Raw genomic sequence first — 5,815 nt, 5'->3', positions numbered from 1 at the left:
CTCCATCTCCAGAGAAGGAGACTCCATCTCCAGAGAAGGAGACTCCATCTCCAGAGAAGGAGACTCCATCTCCAGAGAAGGAGACTCCAAAGGAGACTTCTCTCTATAATCACTGGAAAACACCCACTCCTGAAAAGCAGTCAGATCACCAGAGAAAGCTTCATTTTGACAGGAGTAGTACATTTAAATTTCAAGATAAATCTATAGATGAGCCTAAACAGTGCTGATAAACAGAGCCCACTGCATCCCTGGGATTCCCCACAGGGCTGATGGTCAGAGGGAAGACTGAACACACCCAGACAGCCTTAGGCCTGCCATGAGCTCCACGTGAGCCAGGCAGGAGGAACCACAACTTCCTGCACACTCCTTGCTGCAGCCAGCCACCTCCTGGCAGCACTCCTAGCGTATCACAGCACACCAGACCTGAGCAACTGCAGAAGGCAAAGGCAAGTGTTTGTGTGCTGCTTGGGGTCCTTCTGGTGCCACTGCGCAACATGCTCAACTCAGTTACTATGACCAAAATAAGTTGTTCTTCTCACCTCCTCACTCCAAACAGATCATGAGATGTACTGGTAGTCCCTTCGAAGAAAAGGGCCCCAAATGTCACATTCTAATAAAGAAATAGCAATTTCTGACTCTTCTTTTTTGAAAACAGATGTTTCACCAACTTTGCAGCTGTGTCAATTTACAAGGCAGTCAACTTTTGCTTCACTTCCAAAACTACAGCTTGCAACAAAACCATATTGTTGCTTTCTGTCAAATCTGAAGATGCCAAAGGGCTCTTCTATTTACTTAGCCTGTTATTTTTGTCACTACCTTCAAAGTCCCAGTTTTCTTCTGAACATACACTGTCACTTTTGGAAATTATAGCTCATCTCACTTCCTCATTTAGTTCCAGAAACACGAGAGAGGGGAGGAAGACATAAAGCAGACTTCTGACGAACTACGGAACGCTAAAACTTAATCTTTCATCAACACAGTAAGAAGTCAGACAGTGAAACTCCTCCCTCCCACCTCACCATGTTTAAACCCTATTATTCATTCTTCAGGCTGTTATTTAGTCATCCAAACTAGATACGGTTCTCCCCAACTTTGGATAACAAACATTTTTGCTCCCAAGACTGGTGTGAACAGCTGTGGGCTTCTCACGGAGAATTTTCCTTCAGAGGAAAGACACTGCATCACAAAAACAGCACGTTTTGCAGGCTCCAAGCACACTAATCCATACAGCTACCTGGCAGCAGAGCAGCTGCACTGTCCCAAAACAAAACTGGCTCACTTGGAGTATAACTTCAATGCCTTCCCCACATGCTGCCACGCATGCACTGAATTACATATGCCAGTCCACCCCCCCCATTTCTTCACATGCTGAAGACATGAATACAAATACTGCCTTACTCTTTCCTGCTCACAAGAGTCATCATACACAAGTGATTTTGTCAGGAGAAACATTCAAGGAGAGGCAAGAAAGTGACAAGCCATTGTGGAAAGATGGCTAAACCTTTGTTAAACTGGCCAATGTTGTAAACTTGGACTGTTTCTGTACACACATGCACACTTGTTTTCTTTAGACTTCTTGAGATTCTTCCATCTTTGTCAGACTCCAGGACTGAGGGGGAGGCAGTGGAGGAATACTGCAGATCTCCAGATCTGCTTCTTCCTGTCCACTCCTTCCCCCAGAGTCATCCTTGACAGTGGGGGTTTTGCACAGCAGCAGCCACTTCTCCCCACTGCGACTTCAGACTCCTTCAGAGGCATTCAAAGTGCAACAGGCAGTGAGTGCCTCGTGCAGCAGCTCCTGCCCAGGGTTATTTCTTCATTTCCTGGCACAGCACACACAAATCAATGGGCTGCTTTTATGGTTTGGGTTTTTTTCTTTCCCTGAGGAGCCTTGCTTTCTATTCCAAGGCAAAGTCGTGCTTCAAGCACACGGTATGGCATATGTTATTTTTTTAGCTACCAATCAAGCGACTAGAGGAAACTAGTCTGGTATATATATATTTGCCAATTCATGAAAGCTATAGCATCACCCTAGAACTGTCTTCATCGGAGTACCCAATCTGTCCACACAGGACAAGGCAGCAATAGCTGACAGAAAGGAGCCAGTCTGAAGCAACCTTGAGGTTTATTTTTGACAACTCCGTTTTAGCAGCTAGAAATAAGAAGCTGTGAATTTACTACTCGTCCGTGTCACCTCACCAGTACATGCTCTGTATGAACACCCCTGGAAAGATCACATGATGCAAAAGCAGCTGTGCCCATCCTGCATGCACCAGACAGATCTGAAGGGCACGCCTGCAGCCATTTCACACTGATGAAACCAAAGTGACAGATGAGAAATGGCCACATAGGGCTGGGCTGAAGGAACTGTCTCCAGAGGCAAAGCTCAGTGTCCCAGGGCAGGGCAGCTGCAGGCATCGCTTCATGAGGACAAACAGCAGTCCTTCTCAGAAGAGTTGCTCAAGAACTACAAAAATAAGTTACAGTTTCTTAAAGCAGTCTTTCACCAAAATGTATTAAATGTAATTAAAAATGTAAGTCAGATGAGAATTAAGTTCCTTTCCATTTAGACAGGAACTCATATCTTTAAATGCACCAGAGGTATACAGTAATCTTCTAGAAATGTTTTTCCTGTCATGTCTTACTGTTTAATTACATATTGCCATTCCAAACTACCACGACAGATTTTAAGCAAGTTCTTTTTTTCCATAATTAATCATAGCAAAGATTCATCTGTTCTTCAAGCAGGGTGATGACAGCACTGCTTTCACCACTGCAAGGCAATCAGCCCCCACCACTCCTTTCCATAAAGCAAAGAAGGAAGATCACCTATTTGTACAAGAGACTGTTCGAAGATACAAACTGGCTTTGTACGTGTTACTTTATAGCACAAGGAAGCAGGACAGAAAAACTGCTTTTCCTCAGCAAGCAGCCATAAAGAGGCACAGGCATAGCACAGACTATTCACATGCTGAATATCCAACCTACAAACTCAGCAAAGCCACCCAGGAGCAAGCACACTGCCAGTGAGTCTCCAGCCCTGGCTCCCAGGAAGGGAGGCAAACATGAGGCAACCTCCCTTTGGATTATCACAGCAACACAGTTATTTTAGAGGCAGCTTTAGTTGCTGTCGCAGTCTATTCTAAGTGCGGAAGATGTCTCATCAAAATCAGCTTGTATCCGCTGCACTGAAACTGTCTGGTCAAAGAACAGCCACATCCAGGGCAGAAAATAAAGGCTAACTGAACAATGGAAAAGTCTTACTCTCGTTCCTTAGTGTCACAAATTACAGAAGTGAGACCACTGGATAAACCCAATGCTTTTCCATTCCATAGTCAAGCATTTATCATTTACAACAGTTACAGCATATAGCAGTTTCACAAGTTTTCTTCTGGAACACTGAAGGAGAAAGTATTTTCAACATAATCAATAACATACAAGGATCTCTGTTCAGAAGCACAATTTCTTCATCCTCTGTTTGGGGATGAATTAGATAACCTGCAATGTTACTTCTTCCATCTGTGAAATCCTGTGATACAGGATTGCACAAGTAATATACACAAAAACCCCAACCCTCTGTTAATTTATTTTGATTGCTCTATAGAAAAATCATGATTTGCTGCAACACTCTTCTAGTCCTCTCGTGATCTGCTGGCAGCTTTCCCATGACAAGTCATTAAGAAAGAAGTTACGCAGCCGGTTCCTCCCATAAGAATGGATGCAGATGGGCACCATGCAATCCTGGGCAGCAGCAGAACTCCACAAGTCTTAACTGCATTCTCACAAGAGCAGCATTAGATCCACACTCAGGTTTTCAGTTAGCTACCACTGCATTCCTGCCATCTTTATGACTGCAAATGCTCCCCAGTTCCCCTACACAAGACAACTAAAGCATAATGACTACAACAATATTTTGAGTCTGATAGGTTGCTAAAGTTTAAGATTACACATATATTTAAATATTAATGTTCTTACCAGTTAAGGGCCTATCTTCGGAAATTGCAAATGATTCTTTTTCCTCCAAATTATAACAAAATAATTTAAATGCATATTTGCATGCTTTATTGATTCACTGCTAGATATGGTCCACATTACTGGTTATGAGCTCAGAGAATTGTAGAATCATTAAGGTGGGCAAAGACCTCTAAAATCATCTAGTCCAACCACTGAGCCATCACCACCATGCCTACTAACCCACCTCCCTCACTGTCACCTCCAAATGTTTCTTGAACATCTCCAAGGACAGAACACCACTCGTTTTCTATTGCAAAAGAAAGTAAAGCAGAGACAATAAACCTTGGCTGACCCTGCGCTGTGTGTCCTCAAACAGAGGCAGACTCCGGAGACCTCAAATAGCAGCAAGTTATAAGGTAACAATCCTACTGTTCTCCTGTGACACTGTGAAGGCCATCCTACACTGGAGAAATCAGCCCAGCAATAAACAACTCTGCTTATTTTGACACTTTAGAAGGAAGAGCTCTCTCCTTTCCATGTACCTAAGAAGCAGATACAGCAATATTTTCCCCAGTCCTGACAACTGGCCTTTAATTTGCTGCCAAGGGTACCGCAGTGAACTTCAGCCCTTTCATTAGGGAATTCCTACCGTGAGTTCACTTGATGGGAAAGGTTCAGACCCAGTCATGTTGTATAGCGATTAGCTTCACAAGCTCACACACCCAAGTCAGAGTATCATTTTTTTTAAAAAGATCAATTATTTAAGAGCAATCTCTGTTCGTAATTATTAGTCCAAGTCCAAGTCTAAGAATGTACATAATTTTCTCATTGAGAGAGAAAACTTACAGTGATTTTAACGGGACAGCTACAATTGGTCTCCCAAACCCAAACAACAGCAGTCACTGCACCATCCACACATCCAAGGAAAACCTCAAACACTGCCATGCTCCCTTGGATGTACCATGGATAAATAGCATGCGTTACACACAGACACACAAACTGTCTGCATGCTGTCCCCAAACCCAGAGCACTGACAGGTTCTTCCTACATGCCTACAGTCAAGTAAAGTCACATCCAAAGCTTTAAAAGTAACAGAAGAGAACATACACAAGCACCACAGCACTCAAAGCTTCAAGCCACAAGCATTTGTTTCCTAAACTGCACTTTCGGAAGTTAAGAGACAGACTCCATCCACCACAGCTCTCATAACAGAAACGTCTGGGAACTGTCTATGCAAGCATCCAGTTTCAAATCCACATACACTCCATCTGATAGATCAAGTCACAGTCAGTAGAGAACTTACGGTTTTTAATATAAAGAACTTTTTTTTTTCTAGAAAGCACGTTATAAAAGTTACATATATAGAATAAAACTTCCTCTGACATGGGTGGCACCTGGCACTTTAGAAAGCAAAGAGTCTTTGAGGCTAAAGCTGTGGACACCAGACCCCAGACACATACAGCTCTCTGTCAATGTGTAAGCGACACACTTCTGCACCTACTGAGTCTCCACTGCTGATATGAGGATGGTCCCTCACCTCTCCGGCATCCACCACTGCCTCAGAAAGATTGACACGTACCAAAACAAAGCATAGCCTTCATTAATCTTCATATCTGCCAGAGAAAGTGCCCGAGCCGAGAGCCTCAGACGGCTGCTTTATGTGGAGAGGGAAACGCACCAGTTTATTGCCCGGGCACCACCGCGGCACGCTGCACGGCATCGCTGCTCCGTGCGGGGATAAGAGCTGCCAACGGCAGGTTGCATAAGAGCACTGTAAGCACACGGTTATTTACAAAAGCAGAGGTAATTACAACGCGGGAGGTGGATCGCAAACAAACAGACTTGACTAACGATTTAAAAA

The sequence above is a fragment of the Meleagris gallopavo genome, chromosome 2, assembly GCF_000146605.3.
Source record: "Meleagris gallopavo isolate NT-WF06-2002-E0010 breed Aviagen turkey brand Nicholas breeding stock chromosome 2, Turkey_5.1, whole genome shotgun sequence".
Taxonomy (NCBI): domain Eukaryota; kingdom Metazoa; phylum Chordata; class Aves; order Galliformes; family Phasianidae; genus Meleagris; species Meleagris gallopavo.
Note: the sequence above shows the minus strand (reverse complement) of the source record.